The sequence below is a fragment of the Phacochoerus africanus genome, chromosome 2, assembly GCF_016906955.1.
Source record: "Phacochoerus africanus isolate WHEZ1 chromosome 2, ROS_Pafr_v1, whole genome shotgun sequence".
NCBI lineage: Eukaryota > Metazoa > Chordata > Mammalia > Artiodactyla > Suidae > Phacochoerus > Phacochoerus africanus.
This window is the reverse complement of record NC_062545.1, coordinates 160,210,331-160,230,664: the sequence shown is the minus strand read 5'-3', so window position 1 is coordinate 160,230,664 and position 20,334 is coordinate 160,210,331.

Below are 20,334 nucleotides of genomic sequence, written 5' to 3'. Positions count from 1 at the left end.
TTGCTGTTTCATTACTGATACCACTGATACCACCATAGGTAGACTTCAACTCACTCAGAACCTCGTTTATAGGTAGCTAACACTCAAATTTTTTTTTTTTTTTAAGAAAAAATATTACTGCATGTGATGAGATTAAAAAGTTATTTCTTCAAAACTTGTTTACCTCACCTGCAGCCAGGAACCCACACAAATGACCTAATTTAATTCTCACCAAAACTCTTAGAGGCATAAATTACTGTTTTTTTCATTTTAAAGATGGGAAGCTGAGACTTAGGCTTAGCAATTTAACATGCAAGAAAAAGTGACAGACTGGATTTTCAAACCTGGAAAGTTTGATACCACACCCCTGCTCATGATCACCATCAAGACCACTTCCCTGAAGTCATTTGGTTGGTAAACTGTGTAAGATGAATAATTCCAATGACACCTGTTCATTGTAATAAGACTGTTTCTCAATCTTCACTAACTCACAACTTAGATTTTAATAGCTTTAGAGGTTGGACATAGCAATTACATTTTGACAGAATTGAACAAAAATTTGGAATGTATAACTACCAAGGAAAGAGTGGTAATAGTGTACTATTAAACATTTATTGGTTGCCTGGAGTATTTTGCATTGAGTAACTTTGCACACCCTGTGCTCTACAAGTGACTTGGCAAATCCTAATAACACATTCTCAGAACTTGTTGTAAATAACTTCTATTGTCTAAGCGGATGTGAGTTACCATATTTTCCAAACATAGTACTGCAAGAAGCAGCCAAAGAGTTATAAGAAGACAATTAATGCTGGCCAAGCCAAGGAAATGAAAAAAAAAGAGTGGGGGCAAGAACAAACTATATGATATGTTGAAACATTTCAACTTTTTTTTTTTTCATTTTAACGTTGGGCTTTTTAAAAAATCTTTTATACTTATTCCCTGGTCAGTTATGCATGAAAAAATATTGAAAAAGAAAGAAAAATGTAATTGGGGGAAGTGGGACTCATATGGTTTTTGTGAGCTATTTTCTATAAAAGTAAAATTCTAAGAGTCAAATCCTTAGTTCAAACAGAATGACAGAGGCTGAGTACTAAACCATTGCATCTCTAATGTAAGCAAAACAAACAAGTACCCCTCTCCAAGGCTTTTTTTTTTTTTTTTTTTTTTTGCCAAGGACGTGTTTCTGGCGGGTGTGGCAGCCAGCTCTGCTGATTGGTTATGGAATGCCAGTCTTGCTTTTCCCAACAAGTAGAATCATGAAGCTTAATTGGCCATGATTTTTCTATGTAGTGCCTTTGACTTTACTCATGGAAAAAAGTGTTATTAATAAAAAGAAGATATAGTTAATAATTTTAGTATTTCTTTCAGAAATGGATTTACTAAGTGCATGGATTTGTCCCAGAATGAATCCATCGATTATACTTTCTGAATTATACAGTGGGTTATGTCTCAGTTACCTGACTAGGTGCCCTGCTCCATTAGCATTTTTTTTCTCTTCTAAAATTCAAACCATTTTGACTTTTTCTTCCCTAGTCTTGCATCTCAAGACTTGGACAGCGTGGGATTGTAATTTCAGCAAAGATTTTATGATTAAGGTTAAGCTCTAACACATTATAATGGAAAGAAAAATGTCTTATTCTCACATGTTTGGCATTGTTTAGTATCATTAATAATTAAGTTATATTGCAGTTTGAGGGTGTGATTCTGTAAAGGAGTTAGTGTATTTTAGTAGACCCAGAAAATTTTCTCTTTCCAAAGTAGAAGGTGAAAGAAAAATGGCTAAGAGAATGAAAATGGAAGAGTAGAGTTCCCCTTGTGGCTCAGAAGTTTAAGGAACCCATGTGTGTTCAGCCCCTGGTCTCGCTCAGTGGGTTAAAGATTCAGCTTTGCCTCAAGCCACAGTGTGGGTCACAGATATGGCTCAAATCTGGTGTTGCCGTGGCTGCAGCTCCGATTTAATCCCTGGCCCAAGAACTTCCATATGCCACAGGTACAGCTGTAAAAAGAAGAAAAAAAAAAAAAGAAAAAAAAGAAAGAAAAGAAAATAAGATGAAAGAGTAGAAAATGGCAGAAAAATGTTATTAGATGAAGAGTATAGAAATGTGTGGGTGTGAGGGGTGCAGTTTGGAGGGAGAAGGCAGAGGGATTTGAGGAATAAAATAATGAGCTCACTATATATAGTTTTATGTCTTTGATTAATATATTTTGCTTTAAAAAGCATAATATTTATTTGATAGAAAATATGCAATGCATTCAAAATTAGATTTCAATTTCTATTTCCTAAAAAAAAGTATTGGTAGATAACTATGTTATATACAGGACATGCCAAGAGTCACGCAAGCTAACCAGCACCCATGAATACACCAAATTTCTTAATGTTCAAAGACTGAAATTGTACATAGAGGTCTGTGAATTCCACATGCCTAATAAGGACAAGTCAAAATAAAAGAGAAGAAAAATGTCCATCCACTGAGAGAGAGAAAGAGAGAGGAAAAATGAATGAATTTGTGTTAAGAGAAAAGAATACACTTTAAAAAATCAACCATTAAATAACAATACAAAAATTTTGGAAATCTAAGTATCATTAGAATTACTTTTTTCTTTTTATGGCCAAACTCATAGCATATAGAAGTTCCTGGACCAGGGATTGAACCCAAGCTTCAGCTGCAGCAATGCTTGACCCTTCAACCCACTGTGCTGGGCTAAGGATTGAACTTGCACCTCTGCAGTGACCTGAGCTGCTGCAGTTGGATTCTGAACCCACTGTACCATGGCCAGAATTCCTAGAATTACTTTTAACAAACACTGAGTTTTGAAGATAATTTTTTTTAAAGTAACAATGGTTTCTGGTAGATAGCATGGACTAAAACAAAATGCCTTTACTTCAAATACTTGATAAAATATTTCATTTCTATTCATCAAAATTTACATCTTTACATTCCTCCTCCCCCCCTTTTTGGTCTTCTTAGGGCCACACCTGCAGCATATGGAAGTTCCCAGGCTAGGGGTTGAATCTGAGCTGCAGCTGCTGGCCTACACACACAGCAACACCAGATCCTTAACCCACTGAGCAAGGCCAGGGATCAAACCCACATCCTCATGGATACTAGTCAGGTTCATTACCTCTGAGCCACGAAAGGAACTCCAACATTCTTCCCCTTGTATATAGCTTACTTGCTCCCTTAATGTACAGCTATACTTGGATCTATACATTAACTGATGAGAGTATGAATGAGGTTAGTCAATAGGTCAGTCAGGTGGTTGGCACATCCATAGGGAACATGGTACCTGGAGATTTCCCTGCATTCAGCAGAGCAACAAGGAACTCCCTTGCACAAGAATACTTTAGCTCCCTCACACAGCTGCCATTCCAGGACAGAAAGCCTGAGGGCTGTTCTATGTGCGACTCTGTTCTAGCAGATAGGTGCTGAATCATTGTGTCTCTGTTTTAAGAAAAAATTTGGCATAAGATGAAAGATATAATTTGAAATGAAATGTCTTATGAATTAATCTCCATGATCTTGACATTGAAAAACTGAAAACAAGGAATGAGGGGAGAGAATCTGCCCAAATAATGAATAAATCATTATGTTGAACATTTAGAATAAGTTTCACCTGGCACTATCTTAGACTAAGACATTTTGATAGCCAAAGAATCAGGAATAAACTCTTATAATTAATTTTATGGGGGTAATTAAAATTTCAGAGCAGAAAATCACGTATTTCTATATGGAGGATATTATTGTCTGTGAAATAAAATTTAAATGTTTTCCTAAATTACTGTTTGGAAGCAAGTATCCTATTTAGAAGTTGTTTCTACAACAGAGTACCATAAAATTTATGGGCTGTAACTTGTACAACCTTATATTTTCCTTATTGAAACAGAACTTTCTAGAAAGGAACCATCCTTCCACCCCTGTGACCATTTGACAGAATTTTAAACCTTGACACACACACTCTATCATACTGATAGGCAATTTTAATATAGGCATATCTCATTTTATTGTGTTTTGCTTTATTGTGCTTTTTGCAAATATTGTGGGTTATTTATTATTTATTTAACAAACTGGAGGTTTGTGGCAACCTTGTGTGAATAGAAAATGTTGTCCACCCTATCAGCAAACAAAGGATAATGCAACAATCAAGCCATCAGCCATGACCACAGCCCCTATGGTGAGCCCCGGTGGGAACTCAGGACGGAGACAAAAGGGCTACCTGCTGCCAAGCTCTCAACAGCTGCAGCCACCTGCAGTGGTGCACCCTGAGGGGGACTCAAGATGGGAAAGAACAGGATGCTGGTCCTAGACAGCTAAGGTGCTTATCAAAGGAATGATTTCAATGAGCCCAGACGTTGCATCTTCCCATACACAGAAAAGCACTAAATTCCTTAACTTCAGATATCTGGTTTCATTAATTAACAGAAATCTTTTGATGTTCCGACTACTTGGTCTTTATCACAAAAACTCCTATATATTCTGCCCTACCCCTAGCCCCTTGCCTCTTCAGAGCTGTCCTTCTGAGTAACCTGAGAGTCCTGTCTCCTGGCCTTGAAGTCCTCTAAAGTCTACCCAATAAAACCTAACTCTCAATTTTTAGGTTGTGCATTTTTTTTTTCAGATGACAACATAAATGCTAAGAAAGGCAAATAACCTCATTGCTGATATGAAGAATATTTTAGTGATCTGGTTCAAAGATGAAACCAGCCACAAGATTCTCCTAAGTCAAAGCCTAACCCACAGCAAAGCCCCCTCTCTCTTTGATTCTAGGAAGGCTGAGAGAGGTGAGGAAGGTGCAGAAGGAAAGCCTGAAGGTAGCAGAGGGTGGTTCATAAAGTCTAAGGAAAGAAGCCATCTCAGTAACAGAAAAGTGCAAGATGAAGCAGAAAGTGCTGATATAGATGTTGCAGCAAGTCATCCAGAAGATCCAGCTAAAATAATAAAGGGGGCTACACTTAGCAACAGATTTTCAATATATAGACGAAAAAACCTTATATTCGAAGAGGGGCCATCTAGGACTTTTATAGTTAGAAAGAAGTCAATGCATGGTTTTAAAATTTCAAAGGACAGACTGACTCTCTTGTTAGGGCCTAATGCAGTTGGGGGCATGAAGTTGAAGCAAATGCTCATTGATCTTTCTGAAAATCTTTGGGTCCTTAAGAATTATGCTAATCTACTCTGCCTATGCTCTATAAATGGAACCAAAAAAGCACATCTGTTTATAACATGCCTTACTAAATATTTTAAGCCTACTGTTGAGATATTCTCAGAGAGAAAAATTCTTCTCAAAATATTACCACTCACTGACAATGCACCTGGTCATTCAAGATCTCCAGTGGAGATGGACAATGAGATTAATGTTGTTTTCAGGCCTGCTAAACACAACACCCATTCTGCAGTACATGGATCAAGGAGTCATTTTGACTTTCACGTCATTATTTAAGAAGCACATTTTGTAAGTTATTCCAGCCATAAATAGTAATTCCTCTGATGGATCTGGGCAAAGTCAACTGGAAACCTGCATAGGCTTCACCATTCCAGATGCGTTAAGAACATTCATGATTCACAGGAGGGGTTAAAAGTATCAACATTAACAGGAGTTTGAAAAAAGTTGATTTCAAACTTCATGGATGACTTAGGGATTCAAGACCTCAGTGGATAAAATAACTGAAGATGTGGTAGAAGTAGCAAGTGAACTAAAATTAGAAGTGGAGCCTGAAGATGTGACTGAACTTTTACAATCTCATGATAAAACATTAATGGATGAAGAGTTGCTTCTTGTGGATGAGCAAGGAATTGTTTCTTGAGGTAGAATCCACTCCTGGTGAAGATGCTGTGAAGATTGTTGAAATGACAACAAAGGATTTAGAATATTACATCAACTTAGTCGATAAAGCAATGGCAGGGTTGAGAGGATTGACTCCAATTTTGAAAGAAGTTCTGCAGTGGGTAAATGTTATCAAACAGCATTGCATTATTTTGAGAACTTGTTCATGAAGGGAAGAGTCAATTGCAAACTTCATTGTTGTTTTATTTTATGAAATTGGCATAGATGGCCAAACCTTCAGCAACTACCACCTTGATCAGTCAGAGGCCATCAACATCAAGGCAAGACCCTCTGTCAGGAAAAAAAATGACTAACTGAAGACTCAGATGATGGTTAGCATCTTTTTAGCAATAAAGTATTTTTTAGTTAAGATATGTACATTGTTTTTTTGGACATAATGCTATTTCACACTTAATAGATTACTGTATAATGTGAACATAACTCTTACAATGCACTGGGAAACCCAAACATTTGTGTGACCAGTTTTATCGTGACGTTTGATTTATTGCGGTGGTCTGGAACTAAACTTGAAATATGTCTGAAGTTTATGCCTGTAGAGATAATAAAATTACAAGAGTAGGCAACAAGAATAATAATGATTAAAACACAAGTAAATGGAATGGCATTTATTTGCTTCCAATTTTTATTAATAATTTTACCTGGGACATGACTGCTTGGGTCAGAGGCTGACACTGGCTTTTCTAAATTGGTTAGGGCTGGAGTTCCTGTCGTGGCTCAGTGGTTAATGAACCTGACTAGTATCCATAAGGACATGGGTTCCATCCCAGGCCTCACTCAGTGGGCTGTGGTTTAAGTTGAAGACTTGGCTCAGATTCTGTGTTGCTATGGCTGTGTTGTAGGCTGGTAGCTGTGGCTCCGATTGGACCCCTAGCCTGGAAACCGTATTCCATGGGTGCAGCCCAAAAAAGACAAAAAGACAAAAAATAAAATAAAATAAAATTGGTTAGGGCTTTTGAACTATGAAGAAACACAGTGCAAATAAAATAAGAAAGTGGGAATGCGGTAGATATTTTGGATTTATGCATCTCCTCTGAGGAATTGAGAACACCTCCTGCCCTGACCTCAGTCTTCATTTCGGGCCTTGTGGCTCTTTCTCTGTGTCTGAGTCTCTGTCTCCTACCATTTTAAAGAAACAATGCTGGCATATGAATTTGATCTCTAAATTGACCAAGGAACCCTATTTAAGTTGTAATGATCTTATTGTTATATTATCGCTCTATGTGAGTTAATAAAGTACAAGTTAAAGTGAAGAAAGATGTTTGAAACTGTATTAGTATCTCCTTTAGCATACAGATTTTAGACATAATTCAGTTCATTTTTTCAAATAGCTTTTTTTTTTTTTTTGCAACAGGCTCTAATAGAATCTAAATAAGATCCATATACTTAGTCTTATTATATTATTATACATTGCTATAGTATATTACAAAGTTACTACTAAGTATGTGTAATATATGTATTATATTATTATTGCCACATATTTTACCAAGCTAGTAAGAAAACTGGATGGGACTACTTAAGTGTATAAACAAACAGAAGTGGTGGGGAAAACTCAGTGAAATTTTTTTCTTAAAGCATTTTTCCATCAAGACTGTGCTTAGGCAGTTTATTCTCTTGTAATAACAATGATCACATCCAATTTAGTTGAAGCCATATCCTTTTTCAGTGTAAAAATTCATTTCATTATAATTTATATGATATTTTTATAGAATACAGGGATTGGGATAGAAAAAAGAATTTTCAAGAACATGAATTGTTCATGTCCTAAATGTCCTATTTTAAATCATATCTTTCAAGTAAACACCTATCATCCAGCAGCACAAAGTGGGCAACCGGTGACCCACTGACATAATATAGACTCAGATAAGTTTAGGGACGATAAGGAAAAATGAATGGCAACATCAAACAAAGACTGGATTTCACTTAATGGAGCGTTGTGATAGCCTCCAGGTAAGAATAGAGAAAACTGCTCTGGGTAGAATATCTTGTCAGAAACCTCACTCACATAGCTCCCCTCCACATACAGAATCGAAAGGGTATCACAAGGAATCTCACTTGTTTAAGCCAAAAGGTACACATACTTGCATTTTCATGTGTGAAAACAAAACAAAAAAATTCTTCCTACTGTGAAATTACTGTCTTTCTGTTTATCACAGCAATTCTATTGAATAAAAACTAAGTTTTCTCTATTTCATAGCTGGAAAATGCTAGATACAAAAATGTAGCCAGTTTAAAAGATTTTTTTAAACAGAGTTCGGTTGAAAGAATAAATAGAGCTCTTGGACTACAAAAATGTCCTACTGAGGGAATTCTTCAGTGAACTTGAACCTGAGGGTTCTTCAGTTGCCAGATTGTTAGAAAACACCCATCTGTAGGATGGTAAGTGGAAATACGAATACAGAATAAAATTCAAAATTTTTCTTTTGTGGTGGAGACAATCAGGTTCTTTTAGGAGTCTATGGGAGTTCCCGTTATGGCTCAGTGGTTAACGAATCTGACTAGGAACCATGAGGTGGCGGGTTTGATCCCTGGTCCTGTTCAGTGGGTTCAGGTTCCGGCATTGCCGTGAGCTGTGGTAGGTTGCAGACGAGGCTCGGATCCTGCGTTGCTGTGGCTCTGGCATAGGCCGGCGACTACATCTCCAATTAGACCCCTAGCCTGGGAACCTCCACATGCTGTGGGTGCGGCCCTAGAAAAGGCAAAAAAAAAGGGACAAAAATAAATAAATAAACAAAAGGAGTCTATGACTTTAAAAAGTCACTAAAATAGAGGGCGTCCTACAAAAATACGGCTACCTGTATTTACCATGGATTCATGCTAACTGTCTCTTTGGCAGCTCAAGCTCTTTGCTTTATGACTGTGAGGCATGCAATGTTGAATTAACTCAAGCTCTTGAAACAAAATATACTGCTTTTCATTAAAATTAAATCATTGTGTCCACCAAAAAGAACAATTTTGATGTTTTTAAGAAATGGGTCTTTTCACTATGAGAGAAAGGATTTAAAATGGGAAGTGGGGCATGCTGAGGAAAGCACCTGCAGGGCTGCATTTCACTTGTGGATTTCAGAGCAAACATATGTATATATTATGTTTATTATATTATACATTGTATCATTTTGATTTTTTTATCTTTGCCCACTGGAAAGTCTTAGACATGAAGACAGCCATAAAGCCAGGAGCACTCCTGGCACCCAAATATTGTTTTCTAAATACCATTCTCTATTAAGAAGACTGGCTGATCCAGGAAAGCACAGGATAAGCCTGGAATATCTTGTTGGGCCTCAGAGCATCGTGAGGCCATGTCAAAAGGACATGAGATCTAGCTCGAGGGGGCTCCCAATGGCCAGATTTGGGGCAATGTTTATAGGATGAAGAACAGCAAGATAATAAATGTAGTATCTTGAAATAATTTTTAAAAGGTACACATTAATGAGAGAGAGAAAATACTATTTCTAGAAGAACACTAGCTAAATAAACATAGGAGGAAGGGTAGAACTTTAAAATTTTATTTATTTATTTATTTATTTATTTATTTATTTATTTATTTATTTATTGTGTTTTAGGGCTACACCCGTGGCATATGGAGGTTCCTAGGCTAGGGGTCAAATAGGAGCTGTAGCTGCCGGCTATGCCACAGCCACAGCAATGACAGATCCAAGCTGCATTTGCAACCTACAGCACAGCTCATGGCAATGCTGGATCCTTTACTCAGCAAGGCCAGGGATCAACCTTGCATCCTCATGGATAATCAGTCAGATTCGTTTCCACTGAGACACAATTGAACTCCCGGTTTTATGATTTTTAATCCCAAATGGAGTTGCAAGATTCATCAATGCATGTTAAAATCACTAGGTGAAAAGTTGTTGGGGATGAATATCAATATATTTTTCCCTTCCTACAATACCTCCTACACACAAAAAAGTTTCAGAATCTATTTGGAACACTTTTTAACTTAGGAGGTGACATTTCATGAGTTGTTACTGACCCCTAGTGTTTTCTATATTGCTTCTATAGTTTTCAAATTGTTTTTCCTAAAAGGGTTGCCTGTTCTACCTCAGGTTTTCTCCACCTCAACACTGCTGACACTGTGTGCTAAATGATTTTTTATTGTGGTGGGTTCTGCTGTGCACTGAAAGATGTATGGATCTATAGCAGTATCTATTGCTTCTGACCTGCTAGATATGAATAGCAGTACTTCCTCACAAGACGTGACTGTCAAAAATGTCATTGCTAACTCCACCTGGGGGCCAGTCACTCCTGGTGGAGAACTACAGTTCTAGAATGTTCAGTAGAAAGGAATGCTGTTACAAATACATTCTGAATGTAAAGATATCACTTTCTGATTAAAAAAGAAATGAGTCCATACTAGAACTTTTCAGTTTGGTGTAAATTAATTAATGGTGCTTTCCAAAGTACCCAGGACTGTAGAATTTCTTACTGTCCAGTCTGATCAATTGCTATGCAGTTTTCACATAGAATAATACTAAACTAAAAAACAACGGTAGAGGAGTACCCATCGTGGCACAATAGTTAACAAATCCGACTAGGAACCATGAGGTTGTGGGTTCGATCCCTGGCCTTGCTCAGTGGGTTAAGGATCTGGCATTGCCCTGAGCTGTGGTGTAGGTTGAAGATGCAGCTTGGATCCCGTGCTGCTGCGGCTCTGGCATAAGCCGGTGGCTACAGCTCCGCCTAGACCCCTAGCCTGGGAACCTCCATATGCTGCGGGAGCAACCCTAGAAAAGGTAAAAAAGAAAAACAAAAACAAAAACAAATGAACCAAAAAAAACCAATGGTAGAATATGAATATTATGCCCTGAACATCTCATCTCATCATCAAGATAGCCAAAGTGAGCAAGGCAAGGCTGTTTTCTGCTGTGTTTTACATTCGAACTATCATTGGTTATCTTTCCAGTGAACATCAGTTTGGCTAATTCCCAAACGGTACATAAGAAAATTTCCTTTTTGGTTTGAAAGCATATCAAGCATACTTCATTACATTTTTATGGCATTTCATTATGTCTATTCTGTAATTCTGGGAAAAGACAGAATTTCAAGAAATTTAAATGTATCATGCTGTAAAGGAAAAATTCAGGAAGAACTCACAAAGTACCTATTTTATTATCTCCAGAACTGAATGACATAACTTCTCAGAAAGACATAAACCACTAACTTGAACCAAAAGAGACAACAGGAGCTGTGACCTCTTCAGATAACATACTTGAGTAGTAAGAGAAAATCATATTCTCTTTAATTCAAGACATATTTATTAAGAAATACCTAAGTGAAAAAAACACTGCTGGAGGCACAAAGGGAGTATGGAGATAAGAAAAGACAATCTTTGCCTCTAAGGATTAATGGCTCATTTGAAGAGATAAGTGTTTACGTGCTGCATAATAAAATAAGTGCTACAAAAGAGATGTGAGAAGGGGGAGATTGGATCTAAGGTGGGAGGTGGGGAAAGGTAGCAAAGCATAAAAATAAGGGTATATTTCATAGAAGCACTGGACTGAGTTGAGCTTTGATGGACAAGAAGCATTTGCACAGGTACAGATGAAAAAGGCCACATAGAGAGATTCCCATAGTGGCGCAGCAGAAACGAATCCGACTAGTATTCTTGAGGATGTGGGTTCGATCCCTGACCTTGCTCAGTGGGTCAGCCATCCAGCGTTGCTGTGAGCTGTGGTGTAGTTTGCAGACGTGGCTGGAATCACCTGTTGCTGTGGCTGTGGCTGGCAGCTGTAGCTCTGATTTGACTCCTAGCTTGGGAACTTCCATATATCTCAAGTGCAGCCCTAAAAATCAAAAAAAAAAAAAAAAAAAAACCACATGGAGCTAAGGCCCAAGGAAACTCTCTGAAGAAAGATGCAATGACGTGAGAGACAGGGGCATGTTTGTGACATTGCATCTGAAAGTGTGTGGAAAGCTATGGGATGAAGACTGTCTGGGTAATTTGAGGAGGGCCCTTAACTTAATGATACAAGTATTGTATTGTGCGGTGTATTATCAGGGTAATGAGGGGATATTTAAATAAGGGAGGATCTATTTAAATATCTTTGTTGTTTGGGTGGTAGATAGACTTAGATGACAGGCAGAGAGCTGACACAGTTCCTCTGATTAGCATCTCAACTATGGGTCAACTATGGGTCACTCTGGCCACTTCCATACATGTAAGAGACAAGGTGAGCAGAATAACAGCTACCAAACTGCAGTTGGGTATAACCTACAACTGATTGTATCCATGCCACAGTCCCGCAGTACTGAGACTATGAACTATCTCATGCAAAATGTTTAAAACAGCTATTTTAGATTGTCAGTGACTTGCCACTCTTAATTCTGGTTTGATGAATTATAGGTGTCTCTCATATTAAAGCGCATCAGTTTGATTTGATGCAAATTAAGTACACACATACACACACACTCCCTCCAATACATCTTAAAGCTACTTTCCTGAGTGAAGGTGAGACAGTTTACCAACTTGAATTATTTTTCTGGGACAAGCCTGACCCCCGGAGGACAGGTGTTGCATGTACACCAAGCGTGGAGAGCCGATACCAGCTACTAGAAAGTTATGGAGCATTAGGGTGGTATAAGAGGTCATATAGTGGGTGAATATAAAATTTTAATTCTGTATAAATTAGCTTGAACAAAATTCCGTATCTCCTTTATTTCAAATGTTTATTTTTACAACTTTATTGATGTATATATATTAAACTGCAAATATTTAAAGTGAATCATTTGATTAGTTTGACAGTTGTGTATACACCAGCACATTTCAGATACTAAACATTTCCATCACCCCCTAAATTTCCTCACCCCATTTTGCAGTCCATCCTACCTCTATCCCCATCATCAGACAACCACTAATTTGTCACATGTGAGTTTGCACTTTCTAGAATATTTTTATAAATGGAATGATATAGTCTCCTCTTTTGTGTCTGCCTTCTTTTACCCAATCAAATGATGTTTGAGATTCATCTACTCAAGTTCCTGTCATGGCTCAGCAGAAACAAATCTGACTAGTAACCATGAGAACACAGGTTCAATCCCTGGCCTTGCTCAGGGAGTTAAGGATCTGGCATTGCTGTGAGCTGAGGTATAACCTGCAGATGTGGCTCAGATCCTGAGTTGCTGTGGCTGTGGTGTAGGACAACTGCTACCGCTCTGACTTGACCCCTACCCAGGGAACCTCCACATGCCATGGGAGCGGCCCTAAAAAGACCAAAAAAAAAAAAAACAACAACAACAAACAAACCAAAACTGATCTGATTCATTTATTGTTGTGTGTGAGTTGATCCCTGGTCCAGGAACTTCCGCATGCCTTGGGCACAAAAAAAAAAAAAAAAAAAGTGTTGTGTGAGCCAGTGATTTGCACCTTTTATTGCTTAGAAATATTCTATATACAGATATATCACATTTTGTTTAACTTGACATAGGTCACAGACCTCTGTGTGGAAGTTAAAACTTCTAGAGAAAAAAAAGGAGAGCATTTTTGTGATCTCAGACCAGATAAAACTTTGTTAGAATACCAACTGAACAAATGGTAAATGAAAAAAAGATATCTGGACTTTATCAGAGTTAAAAACATTTGCTCTTTGAAAGAAGCTATTAAGAAAACAAAAAGGCAAATCACAGATGGGAAGAAAATATTTGTACATATATTTTAGATAAAGGACTTGTATTCAAAATAATAATTCACTCAAAAACATTCAATTTTTTTAAAAAGTAGCAGACATTTTGGAGTTCCCGCCATGGGTAACAAATCTGACTAGGAACCATGAGGTTGCGGGTTCGATCCCTGCCCTTGCTCAGTAGGTTAATGATCCGGCGTTGCCGTGAGCTGTGGTGTAGGTTGCAGACATGGCTCGGATCCCACATTGCTGTGGTTCTGGTGGAGGCCAGCAGCTACAGCTCCGATTAGACCCCTAGCCTGGGAACCTCCATATGCCGCCCCGAGAGTGGCCCAAGAAATGGCAAAAAGACAAAAAAAAAAAAAAAGTAGCAGACATTTCGCAAAAGATTCAAATGGCCGAAAAGGACATTAAAAGAGGATGAAAAATCCAAATGTCCGTCAACAGATGATTGGATTAGGAAGAAGTGGTATATCTACACAATGGAATACTACTCAGCCATAAAAAAGAATACATAATGCCATTTGCAGCAACATGGATGGAACTAGAGAATCTCATATTGAGTGAAATGAGTCAGAAAGACAAAGACAAATACCATATGATATCACTTATAACTGGAATCTAATATCCAGCACAAATGAACATCTCCACAGAAAAGAAAATCATGGACTTGGAAAATAGACTTGTGCCTGCCTGATGGGAGAGGGAGGGAGTGGGAGGGATCAGGAGCTTGGGGTTATCAGATACAACTTAGAATAGATTTACAAGGAGATCCTGCTGAGTAGCATTGAGAACTATGTGTAGATACTCATACTGCAACAGAACAAAGGGTGGGGAAAAAAAATGTATACATGTAAGGATAACTCGATCCCCTTGCTGTACAGTGGGAAAAACAAAAAAAAAAAGAGGATGAACAACAACAGTTCTCAGGGAAATGATAAATGTATATCACAATGTTTCTGAAATTTGGTTACATCCTACAATTGATGAGCTTGCGATTCATGTGCTCTTTTTTTTGGTAAAGTTAATACTTTTATTTTTAGAAGCTAATGTTTTGGGTACTTGGGTTTGACAGTACTCTAAGCACTTTGCAGCATTGTTTCATTTAATCCTCACAAAACCTGGCGTAAAAGGTGCTATAATTAAACCCATCTCCAGGGTGAGTAAACTGAAGCTCAGAGACTTTAAGTGACTGGCTTAGCTGGTAAGAAGCAAGACCAGGCTTGGAATCCACTATCTGCCTCTACAGCCCATGTGCTGAGACCAGCTCATCAGGATGGGGCTGAAGAACGGGTGCTGTGGAACTTAAGGAAAAAAGTTAACATAAAACAAGACACAGAGACATTTATCTTAAGTAAAGGTGGAAACCAGGGGACTCAAGGTCTCAGGGACCAAGAGCACTGCCTCAAGAAACCACACGCTTTTATTGTGCTCTTTAGAAGAGATCAAGTGAGGAGTGGCTATGGGTGGATGATATAGGGTTTGTTTACTATTACATAAGTTCTTTTACTATTTTAAAAGCCACTTAGCTGTTAAAAGGTTAAGCTTTTACTCTGACCTTTAGGCACATAACAGTCTTTGTTCTTAAGCTTAAGTCATTTACCAGCACTGTCATTTCCCAAAACTGTGACTGTTTTTCAAGCAGGAAGATTAGATAAAGTAAAGAATGAAGATAGAATAAAGTAAAGAAGGACAAGATGGAGTTTTCAAAGAAACATGTCTTGTGACACCCATGGGTTTAACTATTTTGTTGTTCTTTGATTATTACATTGATGGTGATTCCTCAGTGGAGAACATCTGAGAAAACAGGACCTTCCCTGAGTCCTACTAGTAACTTATCTGCTTATATTTTGTGGGTTGTTAAAAGAGTCACTGTAAGTGAAATGCCAAATATCTAGTAAGTGAAGTCCCTAATATCTAGTATATAAATGCTAATTTCTTTCCTTCCATTTATTTTAAGACTTGTTTTACATTTCCAAAATAAATACTGAAAATTACACAATTCAATGAATTTAAGCCATATTTTATTTATCACTTCTCTCATTCAACTTTTAAGAGCTATCTTTTATGTGAAAGACTTCTGATCTTCTTTACTAGTGGTCCTCAGCCAGGCGTGGTTTTTGCCTCCCAGGTGACACTTGGCAATACTAGGAGACATTTTTTTTGGATTTGGAGGGAGGGCTGCCAAAAATGCTGCTTAGAATCCTACAGTGTACAGGACAGCCCCCACAACTAAGAATTATCCATCCCCAAATGTTCATAGTGCTGAGGTTGGGAAATCCTGCTCTATATGAATATGCAGAACTTTTCTTTATGGACCTCAGCTGAAATAGTAAGATGCTACAGGAAATTAAAAGAGGAAAAAGATGGAGTTCTCATTCAGAGGGCTCAGTGGGTAAAGGACCTGATGTTTTCTCTGTGAGAATGAGGGATGGATCCCTGGCCTTGGTCAGTCATTGATGCTGTGGCTGTGGCATAGGCCTGCAGCTGCAGGGTCAATAGCGTTGATTCAACCCCTGGCCTGGGAACTTCCATATGCAGCAGGTGTGACCTTTAAAAAAAAAAGAAGAAGAAGAAGAAAAAAAAGAAAAGAAGAAAAAAGATGTGGTTCCTATTAATTACATAGAATCCAATCCAATGGGGAAAATAAAGAAAATACTACCACCAAACAAATGCTTAGAACAATATAATAAATGTCATAATGGAAATAATGGAGTATTATACGGCTTCAAACAAAGGGAGTAGAACCAGATAATCCAGTTGAGAAAAACAACACATGCTCTGTGGGGATCAAGTATGAAAATATCCTCCTTCCTTAATGAAAACAGCACTTGGCTTCTGCATGGTTGGTGATAAAAGACAATTCTTTGTTGCCAAACATCCTCTGCCATTTAATACTCTGAGGCACACAGCCAGGACAGGGGGAAATGGTTTCAGGAGACTTAACTAAACGGTTTAAGGAGACAACTGAACAGAGCAACATGAAACTAGGAAATGTGTTACACAAGGTGCTTGTGCTCTGGGCTTGGAGGACTCCCTCGCCTGGGTAGTGTCCCCTAACACCAGCTACCATGGGGCACAAGGCCAGGCACCTGTATGTCTTTGGCTCTGTGCCCAGGAATGATTTGTCTTTAACTCTGTGCCCAGCTCTGACCCTTGCTAACTGTGTAGCCCTGAACAAATGCCTTAATATTTTTAAGCCTCAGTTTTCTCCCCCGTAAAATGAATAATTGTACTCATGCATAAGGTTATTGCAGGCATTCAATTAGGTAATAGGTGTAAATTTCTTTGGACAGTGAAGGCACATGGTAGGTACCCAACAGCTGTTATTACTATGGTGTTATTATTGTTGTTCATTGAATCAAAGTTTGTCTTCTTTCCACTGGAGAAAAAAAAAAAAAAAAACCCTGTCTGTATATAAGTACAAAAATAGGGAAGCACACATGAGGTGGTTCCATTGGCCCAGCACTGATGGAAGAGGGCTGTGGTGCAAGCAGAGGAGGAAGAAATGAAATAGTTCCTGGAGGGGTCACAGAGAAGGTGATGGAGTGGAGGCACAAAAGATGTGGAGGATAGCACTGGTGGTTGTGAAACTGAGAGTATTAACAGCCTGAAACTAGCCAGGACCCAGACTGGGACTTGAACCCATGTGCTGGGACTTGAACCCAGACTAAACCCAGATTGGGTCTTAAACCCAAGGTATTAAATTAGAATCACTCACCCTGTGTCTGCACTCACTGAGGTCCAGGTTCTTCACGTCTCTGCACAGAAGGAATTCAGCGAGAGACAAGGTGATAGGCAAGAAATAGATTTATTAAGAGAGATGTGAGAGATGCAGGAGGGCAGGCATGGAAGCTCTGCCCCAAGATCTGGTGGGCTAGAGTTTTATCATCCAAGGGGAGTGGGGGTATCCTGTAAGGTGTGTATTCAAATCGCAGAAGGGTAGTCCTCAAACTCTTGTCCTTGGTCTGAATATGACTGCAGAATAATTCCATCTCCCACCCAACAACCTGAGGCAATTCTCAAGGATCCATTAATGAAGCAAGCCTACTTTGTTCTGATGGCTTTTTTGAGCTATTTATTTATTTATTTATTTATCTTTTTCCCTTATCTAGGGCCGCTGCCGCGCATATGGAGGTTCCCAGGCTAGGGGTCTAATTGGAGCTGCAGCCGCCAGCCTAAGCCAGGGCCACAGCAACGCCAGATCTGAGCCACGTCTGCTACCTACACCATAGCTCACAGCAACGCCGGGTCCTTAACCCACTGAGCTAGGCCAGGGATCGACCCCAAAACCTCATGGTTCCTAGTCGGATTCGTTAAACACTTTGCCATGACAGGGACTCCTGAGCAATTTATTTACTTACAGCCATCTCCCAATGTCCCCTAAGTTTCCCTCATTATCTGTGGTCCTTTATTGGGACTTCTAAAAATACCTGCCTACTCCATCCCTATCAGTTGGAGGGCTTGATTCAGTTCACTGGAAAAAATCACTCGATTGAACTAAATTTACTCAACATTCACTGAATGCCTGATTTACTGAAAGCAAAGATATAGCTTATTTACTGTAAAATCATAGCCTCAAGAATGGGACAGATGTGTAAACCACTACTCGTCTGAATTTGGGGTGAAGGATCCAGGTGTGTGTGGTGAGGGATATGGGGACATTCTCATTCCAGGAAATGGCAATACCAAAACCAAAGAGCAGCAAGAACTAGATGTGGGAATGTCTCTACCCAGGGGGGAACAAAAGAGTGGAAAGGGAAATGTAAGAATTGCCAAAGCCAAAGAAGGCCAAAAACAATGATGAAAATTGGGATGTGGAATGAAAAGCTGGGAATCTGGGAGGTGTAAACATGTTTAAACAAGTTTAGAGTAACTGGGTGGGGTGGGGTTGGGGGGGTAGGGAGGGGCAACTATTTGGCATAGCTGTTTGCGTTCATGGAAGAATTTTTTGACAGCAACATCCGACTTTTTAATTAATATAATGTAGATTTTTATTTTAAATTGAATTTTAAATTTTAAATAATTTTTATTTAAGTAAAATAAATTAAATTTGATTAACAAATTATTAATGAATGAGTGTTCACCATCTCTCCCACCAGGCTTCCCTCTATTCTCTTTGCTTCAGTTTTGTGGGGAGGGCTCTTGCTTCATGGGTTAGCTTCCAGGCAGGGAGAGCTGAGTAATCACGGAAGAGGAAATGACAAGAAGCCAGAGGGCAAATTAACTGATACAATCAAGGGCTAAGGAAAGGGAGGGAGGGAGAGAGGCAGGAAGAATTGTAGAGTGAGGGGTGCTGGATTACTGGAAGGGGGTGTGAGTAAAGCAGGAGACAGGAGCAGATGAGAGGGGGTGCTGGGGGTGGGGCTGGTGTTGGGAGAGTTGCAAAGGGCTCTACAAGATGGTGCTATGTGTTCCCAACTGGAAACCCATTCATGTTCTTCCAAGAGACAGAAGTAAAGGGTGGAATTGCTTTTTGGTTATTTCCAGTTTTATGCCCGTCTGAACAAAAAGGTACTATAAGCTACATGTCTCTTTTGGTGATAAATGTGGGACTCAGGAAGGCTTTATCTGGGTGGAAACTTGGGGACCGGGAATCAAAGATTCAGAGGCAGAAACATGTAGAAAAGATGGAAAAACTTAACTTTAGACTTCAGAAAAATATGTGCAAAATTACCAAGGTTTCCAAATTTACATTAATCCATTCATGGTGGAAAAACAACTTTCATGCACCATTCTCACATTCACAAGTGTCATAGCATAGCTTCAGATTTGATAAAGCAAAAATCAGAAATATAATAGTTTCTGTTAGGGAGTCCAGGTTTAGTTAAGGTTTTATTACTTGGAAGAGTATCAGATCTGGTGACCATATTAGTAATACCTAAGGATGCAATCTTTTCCTCCTTATATGAGAAGTGCTTAAACACATTGGAAGGTAGGGAAAGTGTCGTTTTTGTTTTTGTACAAACAGGGTTTCATAGTCTTATTATGAAAGCTTGAGGGAATGAAAAAAAAAAAAGAGCTAGAATGGCCAATGCCACAATAAACCATTAAACAAGAGAAAACTCTGAAGAATCAGAAGATGCAGACAGCAACGCAAAATGCCAAACAGACTCACTTGCCAGTCAAGTGTTTCAGTCATTGTTCCCACTTCTATGAAAGCCAGAATAAGTTCTTCCAACCACCCCACAGGGATGCAAACTGTTACCTCAGCCAAACATCTGTTTTCCTTTTTATGTTTGTGGGTTTCTGCTGTTTACTTCATCTATGATCCTATTATATTGTGTCCACATCTCTTCCATTTCTCCTTATGCTATGCACTCATTTAAAGGCGCCATAAAAAGCAAGATAGTGTGGACATTTTCTTCAGAATCTTCTGAGTAAATAAATTGTCCTTAGATTGATGATGCTTCCTACCATATGCACATTTGCTGGGCCTGCTTTCCAAAAATGTTGCAAGAATACCGTGCATGTGTGTGTTGCCACACGACACAACAGCTGCGTGATGTGCTGCCATTACAAATATGCAGGAAACGGGCTTTGCGTGTAGAATGGTCTTCCTGTCTTTCTTCATAATTAGAAAGATATCATTAGGGAGGAATGCTGGGTCAGCAGCTTGGTGTTGATGTGGCAATTACTAGATGCTCTGGTGTTCTTTCCTGGAGCAGGGGTGGAGAGTGGAGGTAAAGGTATGGGAGTGCCAACGACTCAGATTGTATTAAAGGAGTGGGGTCTGGGGTCATTTGGTGCTGAGCTTTCTGTACCTCCTAATGATCCCCAAATAGCATCTGGATGCTTTAGAGGTGAGGGAGATAATGGGCTGGACTTGCCTAGCAGGATATTCAGATATGATGATGATGAGGGCTCAGGTTCTGCCATGACA